The sequence below is a fragment of the Mastomys coucha genome, unplaced genomic scaffold (assembly GCF_008632895.1).
Source record: "Mastomys coucha isolate ucsf_1 unplaced genomic scaffold, UCSF_Mcou_1 pScaffold7, whole genome shotgun sequence".
Lineage (NCBI taxonomy): Eukaryota > Metazoa > Chordata > Mammalia > Rodentia > Muridae > Mastomys > Mastomys coucha.
In genome coordinates, this window is record NW_022196913.1 from 26,039,651 (window position 1) to 26,063,021 (window position 23,371).

The following is a 23,371-nucleotide window of genomic DNA, read 5'->3' on the forward strand; positions in this document are numbered from 1 at the left end:
ATATATATATACATGTATGTATCATGGTTTTCTCCTCCCTATCTCCTCCTATAGCCCCCTCCTCTGACCTAGACAAATCCACATTTTTTCTCTTTAGAAACCAAATAGTCCAACAAATAAACAAACGGACCAAAATTAAACAAATTAAACAGATAAACCAAAAATACATCACCCCATCCATGAAAAAAATCACAAGAAACACACACATATATGCATTCAAAGCCTGTAGTGACATTGCCTCAGTACAATTATTTCTTTTCTACTCCTTGATATACTACCTATTTAAAGAGAAAAGAATTTAAAAAGCTAATTAAGTAGACACTTCACTGTTTAGTTTTATAATAAAACCGTTTGAATAATTAGATTTTTATATTCTTAAAGATAAAATAAGTCTAACCTTCTAAACTTATTTTGCTTAGTTTACTTATTCAGAAGCTCAAAGTGGTACACAGTGTGAAATTTAACATTATAAATACTGATATCATTCACTATTTTATTTAACATTTTGAGAAGTAACTGCTCTGAAACTAAATTTAGAAAAGTAGTTTTTTTTCTTGCTAATATGACCAGTTTTGTAATGGTAATTGGGAAACAAAGAGATGCTTCTTACTAAAAAATGTTACTTGTTACTCTATGTGTATGGGTTTTCAGCCTACATATATATCCGTGTGCCACTTCTTTCCTTATGGCCTGTGGGGGCTTGAAGAGGTTGCCCAATCTCTGTAGCTGAAATTACAGGAAAAGCACATGGTTGCTCTTAAACTCTGCACCATCTCTCCTGCCCCATTCACTGTTTTACTCATCTTAGCTATTCTGACCTAAGATAAAAATCTTAAAGTAGTTGCAGTTTTCACTCCCCTAATTGCTAAGGATTTTAAACACTCCTACTCCGTGGCTGTCTACTCTATAGTTGTGTCCTTCCTTGTAAAACACTTTTTAGTTTTGTGAGGTCTCACTTGTCAGTTGTTGGCCTTAATTCCTGGATAAGTGGAATCTTGTTCAGAGCGTCATTTCCTATGGCTATATCGTCCGTGTAGGGAACTACTTATGTTTTTTCCCTAAAGGTTTCACACTGAGGTTTTGATCCACTAGGAGTTAGTTTTTGTAAAAGGGTATTGATGTGGTGAACATCCAGTTTTCTAAGCACCATTTTCCTCACGTGTTCTTTGGTATTGTTGTGAAATCCTAGATAGATTTAGTTTCAGATACTTATGCCTGGGTTTTTCATTTTGTTCCACTAGTCAGCATGTCTGCTTTTGTGTCAGTACCATGCTGTTTTAATTACTATAGCTCGCTAATATCTTGAAATCTGGTGTGGTAATTCCTCCAGCATTATTCTTTTTGCTCATTATTGGTGTGACTATCTGAAAATTTTCATGGTTCCATGTGGATTTTAGAATGTTTTAAAATAGTTATTTGAAGAATGTCGTGGGGCTTTTGGTTTGGATTGTATTGAATCTGTGAATTGTTTTGTATATGGTCAGTTTTACAATATTTTTTCTAAACCATTCACCTGGGAAGTCTTCCCTTTTTCTAGTGTCTTCACGAAGCTCTTTCTTCAGAGATTTAGAGCTTTATCATAGTGTTCTTATATCTTTTGTTAGGCCAGAGAGAGAGAGAGAGAGAGAGAGAGAGAGAGAGACTGCTGCAAATGCAAGTGAGTTCATCTGTTCCTCAGAGCATTTGTTCTTGTGTATAGAAAGAACACTGATTTGGTGTTTTGTATCCTGCCATGTTGCTGAAATTGCTGATGATATATAGAAATTTTATGGTGGAATTCTCTTATGTATAATATCACATTATCTGCAAATGGAGATAACATAACATTTTCTTTTCCTATTTGTATTTCTTTAATTTCTTCCTCTTTTACTGTCCTAGATAGTGCTTCAAACTCTATTGAAAAGGGATGGGAATAGTAGACAGCCCTGTCTCATCCATATTCAAGGGAATTGCTTTCATTTTTTTTCTCCAGTTCAAATGATGTTGGCTGTGGGTTTGTCTTATTTCCTTTCTTATGATAAGGCAAGTTCCCCCTGTCCTATTCTTTCTAGGGCTTTTATTGTGTAGGCATTAGATTTTGTCAAAAGTTGTTCTGCATCTACATCTACACCTTGTATTTTTCCTTTAAGCCTATTTATATGATTTATTACATTTATTGGCTTCTGTATGTTGAACTATTTCTGAATCTCTGAGATAATGAAACTTCATTTTGGTGAGTGACCTTTTTAATAAAAGACTATCTTCAGTTTGCAAGTGTTTTATTGAGGATTTTTTTCATATATTCTCATAAGAGATGTTGGCCTGTAATTTAACTTTGTTTCCTTTGTGTGTGTGTGTGTGTGTGTGTGTGTGTGTGTGTGTGTGTGTGTGTAGGTTTAAAGTAACACTGGCTCCATAGGAGGGGTTTGGAAATGCTCCTTCAGTTTTTATTTTTAAAATTAATTTAGGAAACATTGCTTGTAGACCTTTGAAGAATCTGGTAAAATTCTGCTGAGAATCCTGGGCTGTAAAATAAATTAATAAATTCCATTTTCCTCCTGGCCAACAATAATGACTCTGGGACTAATTATTTATTTTTAAATGCCTAGGCCATGAGCTTTGCCTCATTTCCTAATTAGCTCTCAACATATTTAATTCATTTAAACAATTCTATGTCTTCCACATGGTTAGTTTACCTGTCCTCCAGTCCCAGCCACTTCTTCCTTAGCATCTAGCCTCTCAGGATCTAGCTTCAATCTCTCCTTTATATCTCTCCTCTTTCACAGGTTCCTCTCTCTTCCTGCCAGTGTCTCATCCCCTATGTCCTGCCTCAGCTCATTGACCGTAGGTGTTTTTAATTGACAGGTGATGCTCATAAGAGATTCTCTCTACACTGAGGAAAACTCATAAAGTTGGATTATGAACCCACCTATTTACCTTCCTTCTTATAATGTTTCAATTAATTTCTTTTCATTTTCTCAGGTAATCTGTTCAGATAAAATGACTGCATAGCTACTAAGCATAATTAGGTAAGATTAGTAATTAGCATTCATGAGGGAGGCCATGGTTTAGTGATGACGCTGTTATGCAGACAGATTTTTGTTCTGAGATATAACAAAGATAACTTCATAGACAGGTATGTGGTGGAAAGTCTTAATCAGGCACTCTTATAAAGCCTGCAGGGAATGCAGGAGCCTAAGTAAGTGCAGCCTGATTTGAGCCTACTAGAACCCAGCTGTGTGAAAGAGGAGACTCTTCTGAAATGTAAGAAGACTAGTAGGAGGTGACACTAACAGGAAACCTCACTGTGTGTAGAAGTGTTGACATTTAATATATTTTAACTTTGGTTTAAGCTAACTTACTTTGCCTTAAATTTGTCATCTGTGATGTCAACATAACATTGGGTTATTAAATGGAATAAGTCATGCAAATGTTTTACCTATGTATATAATATTAAAACTCTGTTTATCATCTTACACTGTATTCAGGATTCCGCTATGCACTCTGTGTGACTATCTAAGCCATGTCACTCCAGAGTCTTCTAGTTCAAACACTGGATAAATCTTAATTAGCACTTCATAATGGTTATATTTTAAGGAAAGTGGATGGTAATGTGACAAACATTTCAAAACAAGACAGTGTACGTAAAGAGCATCAGCTATCTAATACTGGTGTCCTAAGTGAGCAATCATTCAAAATGGATTAAACAGATTTCAAGGGCTGGTGAGATGGCTCAGCAGGTAAGAAGGTCATGAGTTCTAATCCCAGGAACCACATGGTGGCTCCCAACCACCCATAATGAAATCTGGCACCCACTTCTGGTGCAGTGTACTTATTTATAATAATAAATAAATCTTTGGGCTGGAGTGAGCAGGGTTGACCTGAGAGAGCAGAGGTCAATTCCCAACAACCAGATGAAGGTTCACAACTATCTATACAGCTACAGTGTCCACTCATATGCATAAAATAAATAAATCTTAAACAGATTACAAACACTACTAGAGGCCTGACAAGGTTAAATGTTAAATACTGAAAATATTTTTCCATGATGGTGGCATAGAATATTTTAATGGTGATGTGAGGGTCATTGAAGTACAGCCTTGTTACAATGAAATCCAATGTCTAAAAATTGTTCTTATTTTGAGCTTATACCACAGTAAGAGCCAAGATTTAAAACTCTACTAAATATAAAACAAACAAAAAGACTTTATATATTTATGTTCATTTAAGAAAATACTAGTAGTGATGTATTATTTTGAAGTATACAGTTAATATATTTGGAGTTATTTAAAATTTATATTGAGAAAAATATATTTTCACTATTGCAAAACCAATGTCTGGGATCCAACTCACGATCTTCTGGGCTCCTCTAATGGCTTAACAGGTCAATTCTCCAGCTCTGCCCTTTGCAGCACACAGCTTGTCTTTTGTGCTCCAGATGCCTGTATTCCACTGCTGCTGCTGTCCTTGGTGGTCATTATCTGGTACTGGCATTCCCAAAACACTGCTGTAACTAGGCTTTACCAATAGCCTCTCATAGACTGTCTTCACAGTGCCAAGCCTCAACTCCTTTGCATGACACCTTCAGTCCTGGGCCATCAATTGCAAACAGAGGCTGCACTTTCACTTATGGCCTTCCATGGCCTCTCACTGTGCTGAGCCTCAGCTGCTCTTCATGACCCCTTCGCGCTGTCAAAACCAGTACCACCTGGGTGACTCTTACACGTTACCAAATCCTGCTGCAGCACAAGGTACAACCTTGACTATCTCCGGAGCACAGCCTCTTTGTGCTCTCAGAAAACACTTCCCAGAAGATGTTACCGCAATGATGCTGGTCTCTTCTTAATCACCGCTAATTTCTTAGCTCCAGTTAACCAGTATCAATAGTCCCAGTAATGCAAAGTTTTCACTTTAGTAGTTCTGGTATCTTGTTAATCACAGCTGATACTTCAGCCCCAGCTAACCAGAACCACAGAATCTTCACAATCAAAACATGGCCCTGATAAGAGTGTTTAATCTTCCCTCTGAAATTTCACAAGCCAGGCCTCCATCTTCTGCGCTGTTCTCAACATGATCTTCCAAGCTCCTACACAACATCCCATAGAGCTCTTAACCAATGGCTCTTCTAGCTCAAAGTTCCAAAGTCCTTCCACAGTCCTCCCCAAAACATGGTCAGGTTGTCACAGGAACACCCCATTTCTGGTACCAATTTTGTATTAGTCAGGGTTTCTATTCCTGCACAAACATCATGACCAAGAAGCAAGTTGGGGAGGAAAGGATTTATTCGGCTTACTTCCATATTGCTGTGTATCACCAAGGAAGCAGGTCAGGAAGCAGGAGCTGATGCAGAGGCCATGGAGGGATGTTCCTTACTGGCTTGCTTCTCCTGGCTTGCTCAGCCTGCTCTCTTATAGAACCCAAGACCTCCAGCCCAGGGATGGTACCACCCACAAGGGGCCCTACCCCCTAGATCACTAATTGAGAAAATGCCCCACAGCTGGGTCTCATGGAGGCACTTCCCCAACTGAAGCTCCCTTCTCTGTGATAACTCCAGCCTGTGTCAAGTTGACACCAAAACCAGCCAGTACATTTCCCTTCAATAAATCTCCTTTATGAGATTTCCAGCCTGGAGTGACTCATCAGAAGAAGTTGAGAAGAAAAGAAGCAAAGGAGAGAAGAAGCAGAGAATCAACAAAGACAGAGCTGGGCTGAGGCTCCTGAGCTCAGCTGGAGATACCCTTCCCCGGGAGCTACAGTGCTTCTGCATTAACCTTTGCGGTAAGGTTCCTGAGATCTGTGTCTCAGGATACCCTTCCCTTGGGAAAGTGGGAAAGAGCCTCGAACTCATTGGATCAGAGGGTTGGGGGGGAGGGTGGCTCTAAATGTACTCCAATGGCATAGGCTCTATGATCAAGAATTGATAAATGGGACCTCATGAAACTGGAAAACTTAATGTAATGCAAAGGACAGTCAATAGAACAAATTGGCAACCTACAGATTGGGAAAAAAATCTTCACTAACCCCATATCCAATAGAAGGCTAATATCCAAAATATATAAAGAACTCAAGAAGATAACCTTCAAAAAACCAAACAACCCAATCAAAAAATGGGGTATAGAACTAAACACAGAATTCACAACAGAGGAATCTTGAATGGTTAACAAGCACTTTAAAAAAATGTTCAAAATCCTTAGTGATCAGAGAAATGCAAATCAAAAAGACTCTGAGATTTCACCTTACACCAATCAAAATGGCTAAGATCAAAAATTCAGGTGACAGCACATGCTGTAGGGGGTGTGGAGAAAGAGGAACACTCTTCCATTGCTGGTTGGATTGCAAACTGGTTCAAACCTCTGGAAACAAATCTGGAGGTTCCTCAGAAAATGGGAAATAGATCTACCTGAAGACCCAGCTATACCACCCCTGGGCACATATCCAAAAGACACCTCACCATGCCATAGAGGCAACATGTTACACTATGTTCACAGCAGCCTTATCTGTGATAGCCAGAAGCTGGAAACAAGCCAGATGTTCCACAACAGAAGAATGGATACAGAAAATGGTATCCATTTAAACAATGGAGTACTACTCAGCTATTAAGAATGAGGACATCCTGAGTTTTGCAGGCAAAAGGATGTAACTAGAAAGTGTGATCTTGACTGAAGTAATTCAGACCCAAAAGGACATGCATGGTATGTACTCACTAAGAAATGGATTAGCCAAAAAAGGACAGAATCCCCAGGATACAATCCTCAGAACTCAAGAAGCTTAATAAGCTAAGAACCCTGGTGAGGATGCTTCAATTCCATTTGAGAAGCAGAAGAAATCAATCATGGGGGACAGAGGGAGGGAAGGTCCTGAATGGGAGAGGGGAGGGGGAGGGGAAATAAGGAACATGATCAGGTATTGGGAGGGCCAGCAGAATGAATGGAAATATGCAACCTTGGGAGGTGTGAGGTAGGGGAATCCTCTAGAATGCACCAGAGACCTTAGATGAAATGCCCAACAGTTGGGAGAGGACGTAGAGTCCACCTCCAGTAGAAACACAGAACATCAAGTGGAGGGATGGGGTTGGTATGCTAGAGTCAAAAACTCTGACCCACACTTGTTCCTATCTAAAAGAACTCCGAGACAAAAATGGAGAAGAGACCTAGGGAAAGGCAGTCCAGGGACCAGCCCAAATTGAGATCCATCTCAAGGGGAGGCTCCAAGGCCTGGTACTATTACTGATGCTATGGTGTGCTTACAGACGGGAGCCTAGCATGGCTGTCCCTCAAGAGACCCAAAAAGCATCTGACTGAGACAGATGCAGGTACTTACATCCAACCAATGGACTGAAGTCAGGGAGCCCTGTGCTTGAATGAGGTAAACACTGGAAGAAGTGGACTAGGGTGACCCCATAAGAAGATCAGCAGTCTCAACTAACCTGGACCCCTGAGATCTCACAGATACTGAGCCACCAAGGAGTCAACATATACTAGCTGGTCTGAGGCCCCTGACACACATACAGCAGAGGACTGCCTGGACTGGTCTCAGTGAGAAAAGACACACCTAACCCTTGAGAGACTTGAGACCCCAGGGAGTTGGGAAGTCTGCCCAAGTGGAAGTAGAGGAATTGGATGAGGAACTGTCAGAGGGTGGGTATAACGATTGGACTGTAGAAAAAGATTTAAGATAATTTTTTTAAAAAAATGTAAAATCTAGGAAGTAAACAAGCTAGCTCTCAAATCACTTCTCCAGAAATATTTATAGCATGCACATGAAATAAAAGAAGCCATCATGTCCTAACATAGTTAAAAAAAAAAAAAAAAAAGATTTGGAATGATGTCAGAGACAAGAACAATTGATTTGTTTTGCATTTTAGCAAGAGTCAGAAGCACCTTGGCACATTTTCATAAGAATTGCCCTATATGTAAATGTAATTTATAAGATACAAGAATAGCTATAGTTTCATTTTTTCTTTGCTCAATATGAATTTAAATCTAACTTTAAATTTGTGCATATTTGTCCATAAAGTTTCTTTGATAGACTATAATTGAACCTTTTGCTTGTGTATCTCCTTAAAGTTTGCTTTTGATTGGCAATTTTTTTTTCATTTTTTTCATTTTTGGGGGGGTTAGGGGGTTGGGGGGTTCAAGTATAGCCCTGAGTTTCTCTGTGTTACCCTGGCTGTCCTGGAACTCACTCTGCAGACCAGGCTGGCCTCAAACTCAGAAAGCTGCCTGCCTCTGCCTCCCAAGTGCTGGGATTAAAGGCGTGCGCCACCACTGCCCAGCATGATTGGCAATTCTTTATTTTCAGGTTTCTTTCCTGGTATTTTTCTCAAGTGATCTGATACTATTTTGCTGGGCTTTATTTTGTAAGAGTATTAAAATTTTTGACTCTCAGCTTTTATCATTTTGAATTTCATTGTTTCGATTGTAATGTGTTGTGGTGTTCCCTGTTCATAACTGCACATCATCCCCAGTCCTTCCCACAGGCAGTGATCATTGTTGTAGTAGATTTAAAGATTAAGGGAATTATGGAAAGGAGGTAAAGGAAGAAAGGGAGAGTCTGAAGAGCCTGGATAGCTCAGTCGGTAGAGCATCAGACTTTTAATCTGAGGGTCCAGGGTTCAAGTCCCTGTTCAGGCGTTGTTTTTCTTTGCTGTGCACTCATGGCGCTTGGGAGGCAGAAGCAGGCAAATTTCTGAGTTCAAGGTCAGCCTGGTCTACAGAGTGAGTTCCAGGACAGCCAGAGCTATACAGAGAAACCCTGTCTCAAAAAAAAAAAAAAAAAAAAAAAAAAAAAAAATAGGTTAAATAAAAGTGACAAGAAAGCAGAAGACAAGAAAAGAATTTTAGGAAGGGTGAAAGAAAATGTCAGAAGGTAAAAATAAAAATTACCATGTTTTCCAATACAGAGTAGTCAGCCTTGAAATTATATACACAAACAACAAAATGGACTCTGCAGGTCATATATATATAATTTCTACCGGGAACAGCTTGTGGACAAAAATTTGTTCTTTATAAAAACAAAGTAATTCCCTAGCACCCTCCCTCGTCTTTATCCATAGCAAAACTAAATAGCTGCTCCCGCCAGAGGGGTTACAGCAGTCCTGGGGTGGGGGTGGGGGTGCTCCAATGGAGATGAAGAACTTGCTGGAAGGCCTTAGTCCTGGGCTCTCAGAGTCAGCTGTCATCCTCCTCCTCAGACTCTCCCTCAGACTCCAGGCCACTCTCAGGCAGGAGGTCATCGTCCATCTGCTGGAATCTTCCCAACTGGGCTTCCCACATGAATGTGATGGTCACTTTGAATTCAACCATCTCATACTCAAACAGCTTCAGGACATGGGCCTGCTCTGCTGTCAGCCCGTCACCCTCCTTGCATACTTCAGTCAGACAGCAGGGTCACCACACTTTTCTTAAGGCCAGTAGGCAGATCCAGCTGTGGCTCCATGGAATGAGGGAACTGCTTCAGGGGCCCTGGATCCAGGCTAACAGTTAAAGTTGCTTTGTGAACCACTCTTTCACCTCTTTCTTCATGCTGTTGGTGAAAAGGAGCCCAACTTCCCCTCTCAACTTCTTGCTGACCTGATGATGTAGGATGTCTTTGTATTTGTCAGATGGGCTTCGACCCAAGGCCACCACCATCGTCTTGTTTTTGCTGAAGAACATACGGCTGTGCTTCCAGGCTTTCCGGATCTCCTTCGGTTTGCTGTTCCTCATGTTGGCCACAGAGAAGATGAAGAGTTACTTTGTAAGTATCCCCACATTTACGAAGCACTTCCATCAGGTTCTGCTTCAGTGCCAAGTCTTTCTTGGCACTTTTTGTTAAGGAAACTTTCTTGTCTTGCTTGGATTTGGGCTTTGTACTAAAGGCACATGTGGCAGGAGACCAGAGCAGGTCATATTTATATATAGTTCTATATAGTTCTGCATACACTATATATGTATGTAACTAATTTAATCACAAAAAAGAGTCTATCAGCTTAAGAGTGGAGGCATGGGAGGGGGCTGATGTAGGAGATCTAGGAGAGCCTGGAGAGGAGGTAGAAAAGGGGGAGTTCAGGTAACTGTTTCAATTAAAACATTAAAAAATAAAATTAAAATCAAATGTATGATCAAAACTATACATATGTAAGAAGAATCAAAAGCAAAACTTAGAAGCTTCAAAAGAAAACACATAGAAGAAAAAAGCCACATAGAAACAATATCTTGGGGCATCTTCCATGTTCCCTCCTAGTGGAAGGAGCAGGATGTTGGAAACCCTTTTGATATACATGGATTATAGTCCCAATGAGTCCCGAGTGGTTCAAGAGTACGTGGATCAGGTCCAGTTCATGGGCCAGGTGGTTCAAAAGCCCTTGGCTGCCTGGATTACATAAAGAAAACTGGAGCCAAAACAAGAGAGAAAGAAAAAAGAAAATATTCATCACTAGAAAGCCCTAGTAGTTTTTTGCCATGGGACTTAAGTCCATGTTCACTGGCTAAGAAACAAAAGGACATGAATATAAACTTTAGACAGTCAGTAATGAAGAAAGGGTAATGACAGAGTTGGAAAACCCTAGATAGTGCTTTGAAGACTTAATTTGTGCATGATACATATTTGACCACAGAGATACCTGTGTGTGTGTATGTGTGTGTGTCCATGTGTGTCTTGTCTGTTTGTCCTCACACATTTAGGCCAGGAATATTCATCAAATGCTTTTCTACCTTAATTTTTGAGACTGGGTATATGTCAGTGATATCAGCTCAGCAAGCTCCCACATCTGCCTCTGTTGACCTCCAGACCTAAGATGGCACAAGGATGTTTCTTTGTCTGATTTTCATAGGGTCTTTTTGTTGCAATGTGACACTTTACCCAAGACCCATTTCCCCAGCCCCAGAGACCAGATCTGAGAGTTAAAAATAGTTAGAATGTCTATGTCCTTTTTCAGACAAGATTCCACTCAGCCTGGTACTTCCTCTTGCCTACACTGGCCTTGAACTTTTGAAACTTGATGGAGCAGATTGACTCAGAACTGAAATTTCTGCATTGGAGAATTAGAGACAGGAAGCTGAGGATCTGGTTCAAGGTCATCTTTGGCTACAAGGTGGCCTGTTGGGATATATGAGACCTTGACTAAAACAGAAATGCTAACAGCATTACAATGCATCAAAGGAGGAACTGAGGCAGCAGGATCCATAGGAAGTAAAAGCCAGCCTGGGCTGTCCCAAGTTCCATTCCATCTGAATTATAGATGAGACTGTGTGAACACCAAAACCAGCATAGAAATACTAGGAACCAAAGTAGAAAGAACCAAATGTCAGAAGATAAAATGTAAGTGTGCCTAAGACACCTAAATATCTCAGGAAATAAAAACCAATTTCCTTTGTTTATTGTAGGTGGAGTGTGTTTCCTCAGCATACTTCTGTGAGTCTTGTGGATGCCAAGAAGTGCTTGCTGAAAGGAGCCTGATATAGCTGTCTTCTGAGAGACTCTGCCAGAGCCTGACAAATACAGAGATGGATGCTCGCAGCCAACCATTGGACTAAGCACAGGGTCCCCAATAGAGGAGTTAGAGAAAGGACTGAAGGAGTTGAAGGGGTTTGCAACCCCATATGAAGAACAACATTGTCAACCAACCAGACCCCCCCAGAGCTCCCAGGGACTAAACCACCAACCAAGGAGTACACATGGAGGGATCTGAGGTTTCACTCCCATATGTAGCAGAGGATGGCCTTGTTTGGCATCAATGGGAGGTGAAGCCCTTGGTCCTGTGAAGGATCAATGCCCCAGTGTAGGGGAATTTGAGGGTGGGGAGGCAGGAATGGGTGGATGGGTAGGGGAACACCCTCATAGAAGCAGGGTATGGGGAGTAAGATAGGGATTTTCTGGGGGGAGTGACTGAGAAAGGGGATAACATTTGAAATGTAAATAAAGAAAATACCCAATAAAAAAAGTAAAAGGGAGAGAGAGAGAGAAAGATTGAAGGATTTTTGTTGTGGTGGTTAGAGTTGTTCCAGTTGGTTTTTAATTTTGTGCATATATTTCCATCAATTGTGATTTTAAATTTTATGTTTGTATTTTCCCACTTAAGGCCATCTTCAGAGTTATATGATTCTCTAGAAGTCCAGTTTAAGAAAGAGCCATTGAGACCCACCTGTGTGGAAGCAAAACTGCTTTATGTACAAAAAGAGACAGAGACATTGGCAGAGACAGAGAGTCACCAGGGTTCCATGTTCCAGTGTATGGATGGCAAGGAGTCATCAGGGTGTGAGGCCAGCTCTCCAACCTAAGCTGGGCAGAGTCTGTGAGAAATCTTCCTTAGTTTTGTCTGAGTAGCTAACGTGGTCCAGTGCTAGAGGCCAACAAAAAACCCATGTAATGAACTTTCCCAGAGTTGTGTATCGTGGGTTGGGGTGCCTGAGGTCACTCTTCTTACCCCAGAGTAGACTATGAAACCCTTCTTCTCTCGGATTAGACAGAAAAGGATGTCTGTCCTAAGAGTGTTGCTCAGGGGATGGAGCACATAAGAACTATGTGTGTGTTTCACCGCTGTAGAATACCATAGGGCCATGCTGTTGCAATCAGCAGATATCCCTGCAGAATTACTATGCCAGGAACCTTCTTGTCCTGTGTACAGATTAATGGAGACATTTGGTTAGAGGGATTCTCCATGTCAGTCACATGGCCTTCTTGTGCCTCATGGTGTGACAGATGTTGAAAGTCTAGGGAGAAAGAACACAGGTGATGACATCCTACAAATGTAACAGTGGGAGGGACAGGGAAATCTTCCCAGAAGTTTTCTCCAAGGATGTGCAAGGTGGCTTACCTGGGCAAGGACAAGCACTGTTCACATTCTCAGATAATGGAAGCAGCCTTGTGGATTTGTCTAGCTGAATGCAAGACTCCAGGTGGAGATCTGAAGCTGGCCCGGGGTAGGGCCACCAGAGGTTGCTGCTCCATCACAAGGGTCCTAATTTGACTCTTGTTACAACACCTAAGGTTTCTCCTTCAAGGTGTGGCTGTGATGATAGTTGGAATCTTGTTACAAAGGTGGAAGTTGGCCTTAAGGGAACAAGCAGAGAGAGGCAGGAAGTGAGTAATTAGAGGGCAGAACTGGTGACCGAGAGGGACTCACTCCACAGCTGTGGTTTTTACAAGCTTTGCTCTGAGTTGGGCCTGAGGATTCAAGCAGTGTAAGCTGTGATGGCTTTTGCAGGGGGGTGGCGGTGGCTGGGGCTCTGGTAAAGATAGGATGGGAGGCTTTCCTTCAGAGGAGGCCTGCAGGCCTTATTTTCAACCTGGGATCCCATTTTAGGCCAAGTGGAGCAGGTTGTGTAGATAGCCTTCTCCAATGAAGACCATGTGCAATGTGCCCTGCAAGAAGCAGGGAGCAATGGAGAGTCCGTTCCCATAGAACAATCTCTGATGTTTACCCAGGCTGGAGTTTAGACGAATGTGAGGTCAAGGTGAAGGTGGAGAGACGAGGCTCAGCTCTTCGAGGCTCAGCTCTTCTTAGGAAGCCAGGGAAGGAGTGAAGATCTTCCAGGCCTGACTGCATGCATTTAATGGCTTTCACTTGGTGGTGATGAAAAGGTCAGTTCAGGACCTTTTAGAAAATTCCACTAGACCCCCTCGCCTCTGGAAGGGCAAGATAATTAACATTCTGAAGTCTGATGTACCAGACCTGCAGGTGGGAGAGGCCTAAACCAGATAAATACATTCCTTCTGCAGGGCAGACAGATGATCGGCCACCTGCAGGGGTGTGAGAGGGTGTGGGGGAGGAGGGGAAAGGGGGGAGGTCTAGAGCATGTAAACACAAATCCTGCCACCTCAATACCCTAGAGACAAATCAATTTAAAAGTCACACTGTTCTGCCAGTCACATTGTGCCTAATGGCTGCTGCTCTGAAAAACAGTATAAAGACTGACCAAATGGGCTAGCTGCAGCGGGGGATGGGGGTGGAGGATGAGGGTTGGGGTGTCTTCTCCTGACTTTCTTTGGTGATTGTCTTAGTCAGGGTTTCTATTCCTGCATAATCATCATGACCAAGAAGCAAATTGGGGAGGAAAGGGTTTATTTTGCTTACACTTCCACATGGCTGTTGATCACCAGAGGAAGTCAGGACTGGAACTCAGGCAGGTCAGGAAGCAGGAGCTGACACAGAGGCCATGGAGAGATGTTTCTTACTGGCTTGCTTCCCCTGGCTTGCTCAGCCTGCTCTCTTATAGAACCCAAGACTTCCAGCCCAGGGATGGCATCACCCACAAGGGGCCCCACCCCCTTGATCACTAATTGAGAAAATGCCCCACAGCTGGATCTCATGGAGGCACTTCCCTAACTGAAGCTTCCTTCTTTGTGATAACTCCAGCCTGTGTCAAGTTGGCACACAAAGCCAGCCAGTACAGTGATGAACAGCAATGTGGAAGTAAGCTGAATAAACTCTCTCCTCCCCAACTTGCTTCTTGGTCATGATGTTTGTGCAGGAATAGAAACCCTGACTAAGACAGGGGCAGAGGCAGGATGACCACTCTGAGTTCCAAGACAGCCAAGGCTACATAGTGAGACTATATCTCAATAAAAACTGAGAGATTTCGCATTAAGACTGGTATTGAACAGTGCAAAAATGTTTCAACTGCTTTCCAACCACAGTTCTTTTAAGGGGATTCCTTATTTTTCTAGAAATAGAATTCTGCTCTATAGGAGAGATGTATGCCAGTAAAATAAAAAGTGTCTGTCTCTTAAACGTGAAAGAGAAGCATAAGAAAAAACATTAAAGAGAGACAAAGTGAGAAAAAAGGTTACATCATTGAGACTATTGTTCAAGTAAGTACCTGATCATAGGCAAATTGTTTTTGGTTTTTTTTGTTTTTTTGTTTTTTTGTTTTTTTTGTTTTTCGAGATAGGGTTTCTCTGTGTAGCCCTGGCTGTCCTGGAACTCACTCTATAGACCAGGCTGGCCTGGAACTCAGAAATCCGCCTGTCTCTGCCTCCCAAGTGCTGGGATTAAAGGCATGCACCACCACTGTCCAGCCATAGGCAACTTCCTAACATTCCAGGTTTGGAGGACTTGAAAAACAGGGTCTCATTATAGACCAGAAGGCTCTCAAACTTGCTGAGTTTTAAAGGTTGGCCTTTAATTCCTGATCTGCCCAGTGCTAGAACAGAAGGCACATGACACATGCATGTAGAGAACCTGTTTCCACTGACACTAACCTCCCTCCCTACACACCAACCCGTTGATAAAAATAAAACACCTTATGTCTTGCAGGAACTCTTGTTTGGAATGGAGAGATAAGTATATAAATGGAAGATAGATAGATGGATGGATAGATGGATGGATAGATAGATAGATAGATAGATAGATAGATAGATAGATAGATAGACAGATAGATAGAAAGAAGCAATAGACACAAGGAACATGGGATAATAACCTAAGGAGTGGAGGAGGTAGGAAGGAAAGCAAGAGGCTAACAGGACTACCTTTGTACTGGTGCACTGAGTCTTAAAGACACAGGGCTCAGGAACAAGCTTGAAAAGCTTTTTTTTTTTCCCCTGTCTCAGGTAATTAGTTCAACAGAGGCTCAATATTTCCTGAGTCTTCCCCTTTTCCTTTGTAAGGTTTAGCAATCAATTAGTGGCAGACAGTAAGCAAGAGGAATAGCAGTGGGCAAGTGTCTTAGTCAGGTTGTCTATTCCTGCACAAACATCATGACCAAGAAGCAAGTTGGGGAGGAAAGGGTTTATTCAGCTTACTTCCACATTGCTGTTGATCACCAGAGGAAGCCAGGACTGGAACTCAAGCAGGTCAGGAAGCAGGAGCTGATGCAGAGGCCATGGAGGGATGTTCCTTACTGGCTTGCTCAGCCTGCTCTCTTATAGAACCCAAGATTTCCAGGCCAGGGATGGCACCACCCACAAGGGGCTCTACCCCTTTGATCACTAATTGAGAAAATGCCCCACAGCTGGGTCTCATGGAGGCACTTCCCCAACTGAAACTCCCTTCTCTGTGATAACTCCAGCCTGTGTTAAGTTGGCACACAAAACCAGCCAGTACAGCAGTACAGTAAGCCTGGAGATGGTCCACCGCCATTTTTTTTTTTTTTTTTTGTAGCTGATGTAGGTGTACCTTGGAGAGGCTCAACCCCAGGGGCTTCATCTCTGGATTGCTTCTTGCTGCTGCTGTGCCTTCTCATGTTTGTCATTGCTGTATTCCTCATATTTCTGGGATGGTGTGATTGGGCCTTATTGCCTGTAATTTGGTGGGATTGCCTCTTGGGAGATAGCCCACTCTATTGGGCAATTTTCCTGTAGATCAGTATGAAGATGAAACTTTCATAAAATAATATTGTTTAGATGAATTAATGATTTTGTGGGACTCCAGATTTGATTTTAATAGTTTTAAGGTAGATAAGGTAGTTTTAAGAAGATAAGAAAGTTTAAGGAGATGGTTTAAGTGGTTTTTCCAGAAAGATGTAATAAAGTTAGAATCAAGAATAGAATGTGCCCCCTCCTTGTACAATAGCAAGGGCTGAATGTGTTAGAAAAGGAGTACAGTGAGTTTTGGTGCGTTGCAAACACATAATTGTCCTAGAAAGAAAAATAGGCTTAAGACAAGTTAATGATCAAAAAATACATTTATTCCAGGTTGGATCTGAGGTTACTTGATCTTGCAATCTATGGATGTGGTCACAGGTTTCAGTGTGCACCATGAAAAGGAGGGTCATGAACAAAGAGTAGATAATTGTATTAGTAGTATAAGAACAGAGAACAGATGATTAGACATTTCAGCTGAACAAGATTTCAAAAATAAGATGTAGGGTAGATGACCTGTTTCTTGGTAAATACTGCTTGTCACCAACTAAGCATAGGGAAAAACTTGTTACTATAGACTTGGCTTAAACTTTGTTAATCAATGACATAAAAAAGTATTGCCCAATGAACTTGTGGAGAGAAAGATACATGAGAAGTATTTAGTTAGGTGTAAGTTTCAAAAGAAGAATAGGTAATCAATAATCCTATTGTAATTTCCTTTTGTGTAATGATTTTAACCTGGTTTTTTGTTTTTTGTGTTTTTTTTTTTTTTTTTTTTTTTTTTTTTTTTTTGAAGAATATGGTTTTGTGGTGACTGTTTTTTAGAAACTATGTGAGTTGTTGCTCTGAGGTAATTTTCTTCTTGCATAGAAAATTTTGTCTTAGGTGGAATAAAAGGGTTGAGGGGAAAAAATAAAGTTGTTGGAGCTTGTCTTGCTTCATCCACTCAGTGTGTGTGTGTGTGTGTGTGTGTGATCCCCCCCCCCTCCTTTTTCTCTTTGCCTCGACAGCCCTCAAAGAATGTAGAGTTCAGAGATTCTCTCACTGGTCACAGAGAGTCCTGTCCCAAGTGAGTCAAGCATTAGCCCCTCAGAGAAAAGTCTGCTGAGTTATCAGTAGCTGGCTTCACACATTACCCTCCTCAGTTTACCTGACCTGTTGAAACTGTCCTTTGACAAATTAGATTGCAAAGTCAAGCCCCTACTCACAAGGAGGGATGAAGTCACTACCTATAGTACAAATAAAAGACAGAGCCAGTTGTGGTGGCACCATGAGGTAGGATTTGCTGAAGGAGATAGAGGCAGGAGAGTCACAAATGAAAGATAGAATACTACCAAATTGACAAGTATTCTTGCTAGCCTGGTTTGGATTCTGGCACCTCCTCTTTGCCAACCTACTTTCATTTTGTTCATGTGCTTCCTTGTGTGGCATTGAGGTTATTCTCTGTTAGTTTCTAACAGAAGTAGGGAACCTGTAGAAAGATACGTAGAGGTGAGAGTGGTGCTGCCATGCTCACGTGACTGACAACCACTGTCATTTCACATCCTCCCTTAGGAAAAAGGCTCAACAACCAGCTGAATTTGGCCCCACACTGATGCACAACTTCAGGAACTGTAGGCATGCTAACATTTCCACAGCACAGTAGAGTGTACTCAATATGTATTCTAAAACTCCAGACAAACTAAGTACAGGATTCTATTGTAAAATAAGCCACGTCTAGTTTGTAACCACTTACCTTATAGACTAAAACAAACAAACAAAAAACAACACAGGGTGGTAGTTTGAATATGCTTGACCCATAGGGAGTAGCACCATTGAGCGGTGTGGCCTTATTGGAGGAAGTGTGTCACTGTGGGAGTGGGCATTGAGACCCTCCTCCTAGCTGCCTGGAAGACAGTCTTCTCCTGGCAGCCTTCAGATCAGGATGTAGAACTGTCAGCTTCCCCAGCACCATTCCTGCCTGGATCCTGCCACATCCCCACCTTGATGATAATGGACTGAGCCTCTGAGCCTGTAAGCCAGCCCCAATTAAACGTTGTCCTTTTATGTCTCTTCACAGCAATGGAAACCCTAACTAAGACACACAGACTATACACTTAGAGACGGTCTGCCTGCTGCCTTGGCTTGAGGAATGTGAAGGTGTTCTGCTGTGGTGCATGGAGTTGGATGGCTGCTCAACAGAGAGTGTTCTCTGAAGCCTGCCTGTCAAATGGAGATCAGTCTCCTCTCTAGCAAATGATACATGTTAATTTTTAAGTAAATAAATCTTTTAGGTTGTGATGACTGAGTAGTTAAGTCACTCGGCTTCGTGGAGTCCAGTGAGGCTCCCCAGGCAGGTTTAGGTTCAAATCCTGCTTACAGGTACATTTTCCTCTTTGATTTCTGAAAAATAGTTGATGGTCTGGCAGTGGGATCAGCATCCTATCCTGACAAACACTTTATAACCTGAAATCCTCCAGGAAACCCAGGGAGCTGGATTCTGTCTTACACTTTAGTACCTTTAGGTTTCTTTGAGTTATAATAATACTTTACAATAAATTAACCCATGATGAGTAATTATACTTTTTACCTGTTTGGACAAAACAGGTAAAAGTATACCTTTTGGAGAAAAAGACTATCGTCAATATCTTCTGAAATGTACAGAAAGACACCTCACCTTTACAATCACTACATTTCCAACAATGAAGTTGGTCAATGGTAAATGGCATGCCTCATCAGCTCCCATGGAAACTCAATGTAAGCACACGGTAGAGGTGAGCCAAACAGAAAGCTCAAAACTAGGCACAGAAAAGAGATACAAACACAGATCTGAACGAATTGATCTTCTCCCTACAGCATAACTGATATCTCAGAGATAAAGGTAAGAAAGGGACTGTACCAGGGTGAAAGAGGTCTAAAGAGAAGGAAATACAAAAGATGGCATGTTTTCTTTCATACGCAGAATCTATATGTGTCTTAGTCAGGGTTTCTACTGCTATGAGAAAACACCGTGACCAAAAAGTTAGTTGGGGAGGAAAGGGTTTACTCAGCTTACACTTCCACGTTGCTGCTTGCCACTGAAGGAGGTCAGGACAGGAACTCACACAGGGCAAGATCCTGAAGGTAGGAGCTGATGCAGAATCCGAGGAGAGCTGCTGCTCACTGCTTCCCCTGGTTTGCTCAGTCTGCTTTCTTATAGAACTCAGGACCACCGGGCCAGGGATGACACTATCCACAACGGGCTGGGCTCTCCCCATGCATCACTGATTGAGAAAATGCCTTATAGATGGATCTCATGAAGGTGTTTTCTCAACTGAGGCTCCTCCCTCTCTGATGACTCTAGCTTGTGTCAAGTTGACACACAAAACAGCCTGTACAATATGTAAATGTCCATACATGTGTGCATTTAGTGCACCAAAGCAAAAGGTCTTTCTGGGAAGGAAGATTATCAATGAGGGAGAAAGAGTGACAATGGACAAAGTACAATGATATGTGGATAAAAATTATTTTATAAGCTAACAGAATTAATTTTTAAAAGCTACAATTGGTCCTTGTTTCCAATAAAGAATTTTGTGTGGAAATATGTAAACAAATAAATCATGATTTCCTAATTACATATTGTGCTCTCTCTCACACACCTCCAACCCTGATATGGCTCTGAGTTATGTTACTGACTAAATATAATAAATAATTTCTTCTAGTTGTTACAGTACAGCAAAGTCCTGGAACGACCCTTAACAGAACTTGGGGTGGTCAGTCGGGTAGTGTTTCTGACTACGAATCAGGAGATGCCAGGCTGGACTTCTAACTGGTTTCGTTAGCTTGTTTGTTTCTTTTCTGAATGCTAGCGTTCAAATTCATAAAGGAAAAGTTCGTAGTACTCAAGCGCCTAAGCACTCGTAATTTGTGAAGTTATTTTCCCGAGTCTGAAAGCTACTTCCGAAGTAGTTAAGCACCCATATTCTGGGAGCTTAACTTTCTACTTTCCAGCGCTTCCACAGTTTAAAGAGTCAGAAGAAATGCTTTAAAACCAAATGCTTTAAAAGCAGGGCGTGGAAGCAGAAAGAAGACTGAGAACCCAGAGAAAGAGCCCTAAGGTGCTTGTGTGGCGCCGGAGGGTGGGACAAGAGAGTAACAGAAACGTGGCCTCTGAAAAGAAGGATTTTGAGAGATGAAGAGATCCTGCAAGGAAGTGAACCTGGCAGGACAAGTGGGAGGATAATATCAAAGTATAATGACATATGTATGGAAATGTCACAAGGAAACATCACTTTGTATACTAACTTAAAAATATTATAAATTAAGCGAAATAAACATCCTAAAGGAACAAGCGGTTTCTGGCCGAAACACGGTGTTCGGGAGGCAGAGGCAGAAGTACAGCTTAGTTTCAAGGCTCGGTCTTAACAAACTAATAAGCTATAAAGAACCCTTTTCTATCTTCATCAAGACTTTGTCCCACTTGGAAGAGTTTTCAGTTTTGGAGGTGGTCTCTTCTTCCACGCACAGCTCTTTCTCTAATGGTCACTACAAAAAAAAGGGGGGGGGGACATCTCCGTAAGGGTCCGGGCTGTGGGGACGCAGGACACTGGCAGTTTGGCCTCAGTGGCGCCAGCGAGACTGGGTTTGGCCACTGATCTGGTTGACTTCGCGGGTCCCCATCCTTGATCCTCAGCCCCGGGATCTTATAGAGGCTGGGGACTAGCTAAGATACCAGAACTACCCAGAGAGAGAAGGAGGGAGAGAGGGAGGGAGGGAGCGCGAAAAGGAAGCCTCATAAGTGCGCCCAAACCGAGAAGTTTCAGGCTGAGTAGAGAGAGGGGCTGGAGGCTGAGGTTACTGCCAAGTGGAAGGAATTTTCCCAAGTTATACCAAGAGCTTCTTAATTTAGGAATGGATGTCCTATTCTCCCTCTTACAGAGTTTGGGGAATTACTGGGAAACTAAGGAAGCGAAGCGTAGCCTCCAGTTGATGGAATGTAGAGAGAGGGCTTTGTGTTGCGGTCCCTGCTCCGGTGCAGGCTCGAGAGGGATGCATTTAGTAATGGGTTCTGCTCTAAGAGCCGACACAGAATCAGCCTTTTGCAGGTCACAAGGCACCTCACAGTCGAGGGCAGATATTAATTAACTATCGGTATGTCTGATTAGATGAGGCTACGCAAGAGAAAACTCCGAGCACAGGGGAGTCCTGAAGCACCCGGGAACCCTTGTGCTTCGGCTGGGTCTTTGTACAGCAAACTCATCTCCAAGTCTAAGGTCCAGCGGCCTTCGCAGTCCAGAGGACCCCACGGGGCCTTGCAGACCACATCAGCCCAGCCGGCTTCCAGCTAGCTCCGGCCACTACTACAGCTACCCAGACCTTACACAGAGCCGCCTGGAAGCCTTACCTGAGTGGGTTTATTTACCTCAGTGTTTACCCCAGAAAAAAAAGGGGGGGGGGGGAAGTCCAGCTGAGAGGCTGAAGCAGGAGGATTGAAGGCCAGCCTGGGCTACGTGAGTCCCTGTTTCAGAACAAACACCACAGAGTGAAACTGTTCAAAAAACAAAGACAAAAACTTCCTTGCTGTTATAATTGCCTTGCTCTCACTAACTTACTCATTGACTCATTAAGTCTGTCCTCCTCTCTATACTGAAAAAAAAAAGAACTTCGTACCTTCTCCTAATTGCTTCTAAAACACCTATGTGCAAAATTTCGTGAGACGGGATTTCGCACTGTAGCCCAGCCAACGTAGGCCTCAAGCCCGCTAGGATCATCAACTCCTTCTGCCTTCCAAGAGAGAATTCTGGAGGTAGGCAATCACACCTAGCTTTTTTTTTCTTTCTTGAATTTGTTAAAAGACAAGTATCTCACTGTGCATGCAGGCTTGACTGTCCTGGAACTGGGAGATCTGCCTGACTCTGCCTCTTGAGTGCTGAAATTTAAGGAGCGCACTCATCTTTTTTAATGTAGTGACTTAATTCCTTCGAGGAATTTTAAACTTTGGATTCTGATCTGGTTCTCAGATGTTAAGAGACTTTAAAAACACAAAACAAAACTTACTGCTGGCCCGTACGGGGATCGAACCCGCGACCTTGGCGTTATTAGCACCACGCTCTAACCAACTGAGCTAACCGGCCAGATGTAAGAGGAATACTAAGTAAAACTACTGGAGGAAATTTTCTATTTAAGTTCTATTCATAGTTTCAAACAAGAAAATCCGAAATGCTTAAACATCACATTCAACAAAATCTTTAACCGCTGACGAACTTTTCCTGAAAATACTCTCATGACCCTATGTTTCACTTTTAGAAGCATGCCAGTTACCAGATAGCAAATTGCAAACTTCTCATTAACTCGTTACTTATTGCCAAGAGATAACTCCTATTTCTTTCAAGTTGGTTCAGAGTAAATCCTCAGAGACTTGTGGTATCGAGGAACCGAGTCTCCAACATTCGCACGCATTAGCATATAGGTTTGGGCTACCCCACAGCGTATAGCTGTCGAAGAGACCCTTGAAACCAAGACGGCCCTAGGAACAAAAGCATATGGGACTACCCCTGAAACACACTTCCTTCCCTGAGTCTTATACATATATTTAATAAAATCTACCTTCAAACGAATAATGCACTGTATTTTTTTGTTCTTATTTCCGTTCCTGGAACTACTGGAAACGGAAGAACAACTTAGCTTCGTATACACAAAAGGATTTTCGGGGGCTGGGGGCGGGGGTGGGCGGGAAGGGGGAGGACTGGGAAAGACGATAACGTTTGAAATGTAAATAAAGAAAATTTCCAATAAAGAAAAAAGAAGAATGCAAAAAAATTTCAAAAGTCTTTTCCTATGATAACAGTGAAAATATGCAATCCCTTATCATGCAACAGGAACATAACAAAGGAACATGGTTGAGAAACAGTGAGAGGTGAAAAAGAGACCTTTGCCGAAACCCGGGATCGAACCAGGGACCTTTAGATCTTCAGTCTAACGCTCTCCCAACTGAGCTATTTCGGCTTGGTAGCGGTTGCTTGGTAACAGTTGCTTGACCAGCCATATCAGGTCTATAGACGGTCCCCGGGAAGATGATCCGTGACAAGAGAAAGAAAGAGAGAGAGAGAGAGAGAGAGAGAGAGAGAGAGAGAGAGAGAGAGAGAGAGAGAGA

At 42.2% G+C, this 23,371-nt stretch overlaps 3 non-coding genes and 1 pseudogene across 3 annotated transcripts; 1 reads left to right on the plus strand and 3 right to left on the minus strand.

Annotated features, from left to right (window-relative positions):
• Positions 1-8,539: 8,539 nt before the first annotated feature.
• On the plus strand, positions 8,540-8,612 carry Trnak-uuu. Its single transcript has one exon. It is a non-coding gene; the product is annotated as a tRNA-Lys (tRNA).
• Positions 8,613-9,149: 537 nt separating this feature from the next.
• Positions 9,150-9,765, minus strand: LOC116082546 (annotated as a pseudogene).
• Positions 9,766-22,278: 12,513 nt separating this feature from the next.
• Positions 22,279-22,352, minus strand: Trnai-aau. Its single transcript has one exon. It is a non-coding gene; the product is annotated as a tRNA-Ile (tRNA).
• A 798-nt stretch (positions 22,353-23,150) lies between these two features.
• On the minus strand, positions 23,151-23,223 carry Trnaf-gaa. The gene has a single exon. It is a non-coding gene; the product is annotated as a tRNA-Phe (tRNA).
• Positions 23,224-23,371: the final 148 nt, after the last annotated feature.